The sequence below is a fragment of the Humulus lupulus genome, chromosome 9 (genome assembly GCF_963169125.1).
Source record: "Humulus lupulus chromosome 9, drHumLupu1.1, whole genome shotgun sequence".
Lineage (NCBI taxonomy): Eukaryota > Viridiplantae > Streptophyta > Magnoliopsida > Rosales > Cannabaceae > Humulus > Humulus lupulus.
Genome location: NC_084801.1, coordinates 145,752,114 through 145,763,438, shown reverse-complemented (window position 1 = coordinate 145,763,438; position 11,325 = coordinate 145,752,114). Strand labels below are relative to the sequence as shown.

The 11,325-nt window shown below is 39.8% G+C and overlaps 1 pseudogene; it reads left to right on the top strand.

Annotated features, from left to right (window-relative positions):
• Positions 1 to 9,652: 9,652 nt before the first annotated feature.
• On the top strand, positions 9,653 to 10,618 carry LOC133800141 (ureide permease 1-like; annotated as a pseudogene).
• The last annotated feature ends 707 nt before the right edge of the window (positions 10,619 to 11,325 follow it).

Genomic DNA, 11,325 nt, shown 5'->3' with positions numbered 1-11,325 from the left:
TATGCTAATATCCTTTGCCATTCTCAATCCAGCGAGGAGTGCTTCGTATTCCGCTTCATTATTTGATGCAGTGAAGTCGAACCTGATGGCGCAGTGAAATCGATGCCCTTCCGGCGTTATCAATATCACTCCCGCTCCAGCGTGGGATTCGTTGGATGAACCATCCGTGAATAGCTTCCACGAAGAAGCTTTGTCTTGAGGCTCGGGCGCTTCAGGCTGTTCGCACTGCTCGCTGTCTGGGAGTTCGGTGAACTCTGCAATAAGGTCGGCCAAGACTTGTCCCTTGACTGCTGCTCGCGGTGAATAAGTTATATCGAATTGTCCCAGTTCGACTGCCCATTTTAACAATCGCCCAGCAGCTTCCGGTTTTTGGAGGACTTACCGAAGGGGCTGGTCAGTTAGAACTGTAATAGGATGGGCTTGAAAGTAGGGGCGTAACTTCCTAGAGGCCAGGATCAAGCAATATACTAACCTCTCAATTGGTGGATATCTTAATTCTGCCCCAATCAGTCTCTTGCTGACATAGTAGACTGCTTTTTGTACGCCTTCCTCCTCTCGCACTAATACTGCGCTGGTAGCAACTTCAGTAATCGCTAGATAAATAAACAAAGTTTCTCCTTCAATTGTCTTTGATAAGATGGGAGGCTGTGCCATATGGGCTTTCAAGGCCTGGAATGCCTGCTCGCAGTCTCCTGTCCATTCAAACTTCTTATTTCCCCTAAGCAGATTGAAAAAAGGGACACACTTGTCTGTGGATTTTGAAATGAATCTACTTAGGGCTGCGATTCTTTCGGTTAAACTTTGTACATCTTTGATCCTTTCTGGCGACTTCATGTTGATCATGGCTTTTATCTTGTCAGGGTTGGCCTCGATTCCTCTTGAATTTACAATGAACCCCAAAAACTTCCCTGATCCAACTCCAAAGGAACATTTGAGGGGATTTAACTTCATTTGGTACTTGTTTAACACACTAAAGCACTCTTGTAAATCCCTCACATGCCCTTCTGCCTTTTTGGACTTTACCAGCATGTCATCTACATATACCTCCATGTTTACACCGATCTGCTCCTTGAACATGTGGTTGACTAGCCGTTGGTAAGTCACACCTGCGTTTTTCAGTCCGAAGGGCATTACTTTGTAACAATATAAGCCCGTATCGGTCCGAAAGCTGGTGTGATCCTCGTCAGGGGGATGCATGCTAATCTGGTTGTAGCCTGAATATGCATCCATGAACGAGAGGATCTCGTGTCCTGCAGTTGCATTGACCAGCTGGTCGATCCTCGGGAGTGGGAAGCAGTCTTTTGGGCAGGCTTTATTGAGGTCTGTAAAATCCACGCAGGTTCGCCATTTGCCGTTAGGCTTGGGAACCAGCACTGGATTGGAGACCCACGATGGATAAAATGCCACCCTGATGAACCCATTCTCCTTTAGTCTTTCGACTTCTTCTTTTAAGGCTCTTGATCTATCTTTATTGAGTAGCCTTCTCTTTTGTTGCACGGGTGGAAATGTCTTGTCTATATTCAGGACATGGCTGATTACTGCAGGATCTATCCCAGCCATGTCTTTATGGGACCAGGCGAAAACCTCCTGGTTCTTTCGCAAAAATTCCACCATTGCGTTCTTCGTGGTAAGCTCTAAGTTTCTCCCAACCTTTACGACTCTGGTTGGGTCTTTTTCGTCGAGTTGGACCTCCTCCAGGTCCTAGACGGGTCCAACATTTTCTTCAAAATCCCCAAAGCGAGGATCTAAATCTCCATCCTCACTTTGGGCAACACCCTATTTGGTGACTTCATCACCGGATTGGGCTTGTGTATCAACTACCATCTGCAACCTATCTGAGGCAGCGCTCTTCGACGTTCCACTCTTCGCCTTTGTGATCGAGGCGTTGTAGCACTCCCTGGCTTCCCTCTGGTTTCCCAACACGCGTCCTACCCCCGCGTCTGTTGGGAACTTCATGGCCAAGTGCCACATAGAGATGACGACCCGTAGATAAACCATTATGGGCCTTCCAAATAACGGCATTGTACGCTGAGGGACAATCGACCACTACAAAGGTGGTGAGTAATGTCCTTGTCGCAGGCGCTGTACCTGTCGTTACTGGGAGTTTGATCAATCCGGCGGGAGCGAGTCCTTCTTCAGAGAAGCCGTATATCGTTTGGTTGCAGGGCTCCAAGTCCTTAACAGACAATTTCATGCGTTCCAGTGTAGATTTATACAGGATATTCACTGAACTTCCTGTATCGACCAGTACCCTCTTCACCATCATATTGGCCATCTGGATGTCCACGACCAGCGGATCGGAATGTGGGAACCTGACGTGTTGGGCATCGACATCAGAGAAGGTTATTTCACCCTCTTCTGATTGAGCCTTCTTTGGTGCACGGTCCTCCACAGTCATCATCTCGATGTCCTGGTCGTGGCGCAGAGTCCGAGCATATCGTTCTCTGGCCTTTCCACTATTTCTCGCGAGGTGCGGGCCTCCACAGATGGTTAAGAGTGTTCCAGCCACGGGGGCAGGCTGTAAGGGTGGCGAGTGTTGGCGCGTGGACGCTTGCTCGTTGCCACCCGGAGCTTCTCGTTGGGAATTTCCCGAGGCCCGTACGTATCTTCTCAAGTGTCCTTGTCTAATAAGGAACTCGATTTCGTATTTCAACTGGTTGCATTCATTGGTGTCGTGTCCGTAGTCGTTATGATAACGACAGAACTTGGTAGTGTCTCTCTTCGAAATATCCTTCCGAATGGGGCCAGGTTTTTTGTAAGGCACACTAGAGCTTGTGGCCTGATAAACCTCCCCCGAGACTCAACGAGGGCAGTGTAGTTAGTGAATCGGGGTTCATAACGATTACCCTTGGCTCGTTTGTTGTCGGAGGTGGAAGGCTCGTTATATGGCCGTTTTCCACCATTCTTGCCATTGCTGTTGCCGTTCCCGTTGCCTTTGTCGTTGCCATTAGGTTTAGAACCATTGACGGCTTTGGCGGGTTCGGCAGCCTTCTTACCTTTGTTTGAGGGCTTTCCATCATCAGCAATGGCTTCTTCGAGCTTGATGTAGCGATCAGCTCGGTCTAAAAATTCTTGGGTAGTTCTTACTCCTTCCTTTCGGAGACTTTTCCAGAGAGGAGAACAACGTTTAACCCCTGCGGTAATGGCCATCATCTTTCCTTCGTCCCCCACAGTTTTTGCTCCAGCTGCCGCTCGCATAAAGCGCTGGACGTAATCCTTTACTGACTCCCCATCCTGCTGGCGAATTTCAACCAGCTGGTTTGCTTCGGTTGGATGCACACGACCTGCATAGAATTGTCCGTAAAACTCCCTTACGAACATTTCCCAGGAAACTATGCTCGCGGGAGGGAACTTAAAAAATCATTCCTGCGCACCTTCAGAAAGTGTTGCAGGGAAGATCCTGCACCGAGCGTCTTCAGACACTTTCTGAATGTCCATTTGAATTTCAAACTTGTTGACATGAGACACCGGGTCTCCATACCCATCAAAGTTTGGGAGTGTAGGTATTTTGAACTTGCTTGGAGTCTCGGCATTAGCTATCCTCTGTACGAAAGGAGTGCCTTTCCTCTTATCGTGGTCGATGTAGGATGTCCTTCCCCCGACCAGCTGTTGCACTGCTTGGTTGAGGGCGTCTATCTGGGCCTGCACAGCTGCAGGAATCGCTGTGGCCTCTGTTGCTGGGGGACGTTCTCGCCATGCTGCTCGCGGTGATCGTTAAGTACGTCACGCAAATCCTCGTCTCTTCTCTGCTGCTCGCTACCCCCGAGCCGGTTGAAGACATTATTTTGTCTGGGCTGCCCCCTGGCATCCCATCTATTGGGTTGGTCATCTTGAGGTACCTGACTCTTGCCTTTACCTCTTTCTTCATTCCTTCGGCCAGCGTTCCCTTTGCCTGAGTCAGCCTCATTATATCCATGGTCATCTCTGAACCTCGACTGGCTATGGTGGGGTCGACTGTTCCCTCGATTTCCATTCCTGGCTGAAACGTTCCGAGCGTTAGAGGGTGGCCTGCGCTGGTCGTGGTGTCCTCGTGCATCATCGTGCCGTGGGGGACCCCGGACCGCAGAGCCTAACTCTGAGTCCCTCCTGTTACCAGGGGGATACTGACCTATGTTCGGTAGGTTTGGCTCATCGCCCCTACGGCGTCTAGGACTACGAGGCTAATGCTCGGCCCTATTCTGCCTTTGTTGCGGGGGATCGCCGCGACCAGCCTGGGATGGTGGCTGCGCCTCAGGGTCCAGCGGGGCGTCTTCATGGGGCGCTTGAGGCTGCTCGGGCCTTTGCGGACTTGAAGGCTGGATCGGTGGGCTTGGATTAGGACCCCTCTGGGGTGGTCCATTGCCATGTTGGTCAGGTTGCGAAGCAGGTGCGGGCCGATTCCTTGCCAGCTGCAAGGCCGCCTCGAGGGCTGCCATGGCTTCGTTCTGGCGGCGGTCCATCTCCGCCTGCCTTTCGCTTAGTTCCGCCCGCTGCTGTTCAATCTCCTGCTGCTGCCGTGCCACAACTCCGGCAGCAGTCTCCTGACTGGCTCTCAGATTAGCCAGCTCTTCCTGCAACGCACCCAGGGTACTCTTCAACGTTGCATCATCCATCGCTTCCTCCTCAAAGTCCAGATGTGGCTCATCCTCCGCCACGCTTGCAGGAGGAGGAGGAGGTGGCGGGTTTGACGGTGCAGTGGCGGCCGCCTGTCCAGTTTTCTTTGTAGCTTTCGCCATCGGTTTTCTCAGCAATGATATGTCAAGCTCTCAATGAAAGCACCAGAATGTTGACCCAATATTTGGCCAACTGACATAGAGTCAGAATATGCTTTATATGAATGAATATGATGAGAAGAACGCAATGACAAAAATGAATAACAACACAATATTTTTATAGTGGTTCGGCCCCAGGATCTGGTAATAACCTACGTCCACTTAGACTGTTATTGATTTAGAATCAAAGGAGTGATCAAAGAACAATGGTCCAATGAGTTTCACTAACCTCTGATGAACAATACAATATCACTAGGAGAATTACTATAATCTCAAATAATTCGAAAGCTAAAAGTCTCTTCCTTGAGCTATCTTTTGCTATTTATAGGCTCAAGGGGGATTACAAAAGATTGTTACAGATATTCTTTCCTGAATCATCGGATACTCAGGAGATTGTGTGAGATAAATTCGGGATTTACCAAGATCTTCCCATAAATGTTGCTTTGTATGCGGAACTATCGACCAGACCGTTCGCAGGTAAGACTGGGCCGCTTACTGCTTCTAATGTGTCTTCTGGTCGATACTCTAGCAGAACTTTTCCAGGTGTCAGCCACGTGTCCAGGGATCACTTGCCACGTCATCAATGCTAATTTTTTGGATAACAAGTTTTATATGACATGCCTATATATTGATTTTGTGAATCAATAGATTATATCAATATGTGGATATGTGAATTATTGTATGATATTTGTGATATATTTACAATATTATTATGAGATTAACAATGCATGCTAATATGATGGATATATATTGACAAATTGTGTGAAATTTCTTTGAGACATAATTATGTTAATATATAAATGTATATTGATTTATACACGAGAATTATCATGATTATTATGATATGCCATATAATATGATTATTAAGGTGATAATAATGTAAATATGTTTATCATATATTATTGAAATGTGATGAGTTACCATTTATTTGGTAAATAAAGAGAATTATTTGAGAAATTAAATTTCTCATTTAAGTGTTGACCATCTCATTTTATGAGATAAGAAAAGATGAACCTAAGGGGGTTACATCTTTTAATGTTTGTATCTTGCCATTGTAAGAAAAATGGATCAAGGTGGATTCAAAAATTGTGGGATGACATATTGACTCAATAGACTTATAGTCTAGAGTGTGGTCAAATGAAATATATTTGAGAATTATTTAGTGACAATAATTCTTAAATATTCAATGAGGAGACATTTCAAAATTGGGGAAGCAATTTTGAATCTTTTTATCAATGCTGAATTAAAGAGAACTTTATTCATTTTGGTAAAATGTGGTGATATGTTTAAATCAATCTCATTGAGGAGATAATTTTAAACAAAAGAAATAAAAGTGTTTAAATAAATCAATGAGGGTTTATTTTCTTTGATTTAAAGTGTTTTAAAATTGACATCTTCATTTTGATTTTGATGAGAAAAACAATGGATGTCAAATTGGTGTTTTCAAAAGAATCTCAAAGAGACTCTTAAGAAATACACAAAAGTTGTTTAAGTGATTTTGAGATTATTTAGACAACTAAAATTGAAAATTTGTGATTATTTGTTTGAGAAATTCTCACATTACATTTGTGTTCACATTTTTATTTTGTGAAATACATAAAAGAAAGAAATTAAGTGAAAGTTGTTTTGAAAGAAATGTGCATTGCTTTAGAAAGCAAATAAATCAAGATAAAATATTAAGGTTTTTATCTTGATCTATTGAGAGTTTATCACGAAGCTTAAGGACTCACGATGAACTTTGAGAATCATAGGTCTAGATTTATCTTGGAGGATAAATGATTTATTAGAAATGAAGAGATTTCTATTTTAAAGTGATATTTTATTATCACTATGTGAGAAATGTGGGGGTGATGCTCTAAAGTTAATCAATTTATTTTGTTGTCAATCAATTGATTAATTTGGTCATCCTATCAAATAGGTGATTTGGAATTCTACATTTTAAATCACATTGGCTATTTGTGTATAGAATGAATAAATCTAGACATGCTTGGTGTCTAAAGTTACTATTTGTAATATTTTGATTCAAGAAGGAATCAATTCAAAACATAAAGGAGAATTTTAGAAACAAAGATATTTCTAGAATTAATATTCAAATGTTTATCTTGGATATTAAACGATAAAACAGTGGGAGTGTTGACTATGGTCAAAATCACTATTTTAAAGGGGTAACTATTTTTATCAAACTATGGCTAGCAACAAAGTTTGAATAAAATAATGAGAGTGTCTAAGTATGCATACATGAGAAAAGAAATGATTCAAATGGAATCAATTTTACATCTCAAGAGATGGGACTTAGACTCCCTAAAGAGATTCACGGTTGATGGTAACCTATCTTAATACTAGTAACCAAACTAGTATTATGTTCAATAGGTAATAACAAGTCAATCAAGTGAATAGATAGTAGTATTCAAATTTTGTCCCATCTGAGATATGAGTACTACTGTGTTACCAAAATGAGGGTTAAAACTGAAAGGTTTTTTAATAGAACTTAGTCTTGAGAAGACAAGTATTTTAGGGTAACAAAATACTGTAAGAGTTCTACCTATATAGACCTAGGGGTGGTGTCGCCCCTCATGAGAATTGGGAGTCATTCTCAAGAAAAGTCTATGAATGGAATGTGCACATGGCCATTAACGGTTCAAAAGCGAGACATTGAGGTCTCAAGTGAACACAACAAATGTGTGTGTGTTATCACCGGTTTGTTATCAAGGGATAGTGGTTCAATGCTTCGACAACCAAAATTTCAATAAACTTTGTGATAATTACACTAAGGGAAAATTCAAGTTGAAAGACATTTTACTTTATGCACCAATGCAAATGTTTCTATGGAAAGTCATTATTTAATCAAGTGGGGGAATATTATATTTTAATATAATGTTTTGATTGATTAAATAAGTGTTACAAAAAGTGATTATTTAATCTAAGTGGGGAAATGTTATATTATTTTAAATAATATAATGTCAGATTAAATAATGTGACATAATGTGATTTGTCACACCTTGTAACATATTATTGAGAGTCACAAAATTGGACACATGTATGTGTCCAAATGTGACATATTTTGGAGTTACAAACTTGTAACTCCCAAATATTACCCAATAATGTTTAGATTTAATATTACACATTTTGATTTGAATTTCTTAAAGCTATATGTGAAATATGCCTGTTAGAGATGTGATTTTAACTCCCATAATGTGTATGAAAGTTACAAAATCAAGTGGGAATGAATTTGGAACGTTTTGGCAAAATTGGAAAATTGGTTGCTGAAAAAACAACTTGGGCCGCTGCCTATGTTTTTCAGGCAGCGGCCCAAGAGGCAAAAATAGGCAAAAAACACACTGTGGGCCACGGCTCGTGTTTTTCAGGCCACGACTTGAGCGACTAACAACATTTTCCAACTTCGGTTTTATCCAATTTTGAATGTTTCCAACAGCCAAGTAACTCCAAAATCTCTATTTTAATTCCATAAACATACAATTAATCATTGGTAACAGCCATGGGGATTGGGGATTGGTGGAATTTGAAATTCAAAGGGTGTCTCAAAACTCTATAAATAGGAGCCTAATGCTCACTTGTAAGACACACCATTTTTCATCCACAAAGCACTTGGCTGAAAAATACACCAAAAGGCTTGATAATTCCAAAGAGTTATTTTCTAGAGAGATCCCTTAGTGCTTAGAGAATAGAGGGAAATAAGCTTTTGGACAAAGGTCTTGAACTTTGTTCAAGTTGGTGATCCCCACTACTCTACACTTTGGTTGTGTGAGAGTTTGTTTGTGTTTTCATTTTTTTGATCTTGTTGATTTTATTTACTTGTATTATTATTGTTTTGAGTTTGTAATCTTCTTCTCTTACATCTTTCTATTTACTTGTATTTTGAGCAATTGAGTTGTAATATATCTTTAATCAATATTATCTTGTCTATTGTATTTTTGCATAGAGTTGTATTTTGGTTTTTCCATATTTCCATTGAGTATAAAATATATATTCTATAACAAATAAAAAGGTCCAATTATTATGAGACGTGTCTAGAATCCATTGTTGTTTGTTTTACCTCTTTTTTTTTATAATTCTTTTGGCTGCTCCTTCTCATGATTAATTCAGTATTGATTATATTTTTTAGCTCATTACAAGTGTTGAATCACAAATATTCAACACTTGCATATATTTGGATAAAGTTTAGTTCATTCATTCTCTATTCTCTCTGATGAATGTGGTGCTGTTTGGAGAGACCAGTGATAAGGAACACATCATAATGAAAATTTCATCTGTTTGCCATAATGAAGTTGTATTGTATTGTATGTATTTGGTTTTGATTCATGTTAGGGTGATTGGTGAGGATAATTGGCCTTCTGTGATGTTTGCAATGGCAGGAGGGGTGGTACTTAGCCTTGGAAATCTCTCAACTCAGTATGCTTGGGCTTTTGTTGGCTTATCAGTCACAGAAGTGATCACTGCAAGCATAACAGTTGTTATAGGTCCTTTCTTTCGTTCTCTCTCTGAAAATTTCTAAATGTTGATGTTTGCCTGTGTTGCTCTTATAAATACTGAATTTTTTGCTTCTGTTGCGATCTTTAATGGTGATAGGAACAACCTTGAATTGCTTTTTAGACGATAGAATTAATAGATCCGAGATCCTTTTCCCTGGCGTTGCCTGCTTCTGTTGTCCACTCATCTAATGCAGCTGATAATAAAGAAAAGCTTGAAGGTTTTTCATCTAAAGAAGGGTATGTTTCATTCATTAAATGTTAAGATTATCTAAGAATTATCTTGTTTTTATTCATTTCTAAAAAGAAAATCATCGAGCTTGTTGAGTGATGCAATTTTTACTTGAATTGTTTTGTTTGATGGTGCACTTAAGGATAATGAGAATGAGCAGAAAACTAGCTATACCACTATAGATGGCACTGTAAAAGACAATAATTTTCAGTATGGAAAATCAATTAAAATTCTCACATTTAGATGAAAAATGATAATCTTGTGTTGCAAAAATACTACACAACAATATTTGGACATTCATCACCTGCCATTCAAATCCAAACATCTCAGATTCTCTATCACAATTAATAATTATAACTCTTGCTACAAGTGTTTAGGAAAATCACTCTCATTGGACTGTCCATATGTTTCTTTGCTTGTGTTTGCTTTTCTCTATTCTCACTAGCATTCAACATGGCCACAAATGATCAATGGCATACATTGAAAGATGGGGTTCCTCACTTGGTTGTCTACATTGCATTCTTTTACTTCTCAGTATCTTGTTTTGTCCTTGCTATAATCCTCAACATCACATTCCTTTATTACCATGTGCTGGACTTACCCAAATCATCATTCAAGGCTTATATGAATGACTGGAATGGCAGAGGCTGGGCCTTAATGGCAGGTCTGCTCTGTGGGTTTGGCAATGGTCTCCAATTCATGGGAGGTCAAGCTGCAGGGTATGCTACAGCAGATGCAGTTCAGGTTGGTTCAAATATTTTTTTTTTGTCTTGATTCCAAACTTCTCTTTTGTGGGATAAACTTGTTTGTGCAAAATTTCAACTGAACCAAAATGTGCATCACATACTAATATCAACTTTTTTGGGGTGGTGATTGGCAGGCACTTCCACTAGTAAGCACTTTCTGGGGAATTCTTTTGTTTGGAGAATACAGAAAATCGTCAAGAAGAACATATATATTGCTATAAGTATGTTGTCTATGTTTATTGTGGCTGTTGCTGTTCTTATGGCATCATCAGGGCATCGAAAGTAGGAGTCAACTGCATACACAACCCTTTGCCTTTGTTTTTGGGTAGTGTTTTGTGTAAAGCAATAAGTTGGCCTGTGGTTTGATAATACAGATGAGGATGCATTAACAAACTATACGAGAAGCTGTTGGTTCAACAATTGTGTGACCTTCTCAAAAGGTTATTCCGAGAGGTATTTATTTGGTTATTTGATTATATAAATGCTTGTTCACCATTAACCGATATGCAATCCAAGATTATGATATTATTATTTGATTGATTTGATAGGGAAGATGAGAAAGACAAAATGATAATGTGGCCAATTTGAATTAATATTATGCATCATTTAATTAAAGTTCTAAGGTCACTTGAGTATAGATAGTTATAGTAATGTGTGTAATATAATAATTTCATTATTATTCAAACTCAATTATTATAAATTTGGTTGTTTCATGATATTATTGACTATTTTAGATGAATGATATGATATTTCATGACCTCATTAGTTTTTCTTTTATTTTTATTTACCAGATTCAACAAGTAAAGTGCAAAAGAAAATCTGATTTGGAAGGCTTTGGTGTGCCGACATTTGGAAGATCGTGAATCCCTACCTTTACTTTTGAATATGCAACTGTTTACGACTATTTTGTTGACTATTGTGAAAATGTTTTGTTTATGTTAATTAGGCAATGTTGAATATCTTAAGACTTTTGGATTGTTTTTTAGATAATCTTGAATGTATTTTGACACAATTATTTGGTTATATGTGTTATGAACTATATAATTGGTACTCAAAAATATATTTGTACAATGTTAAAGGTGTCTTAAGTATATTAAATGAAGCGGGTT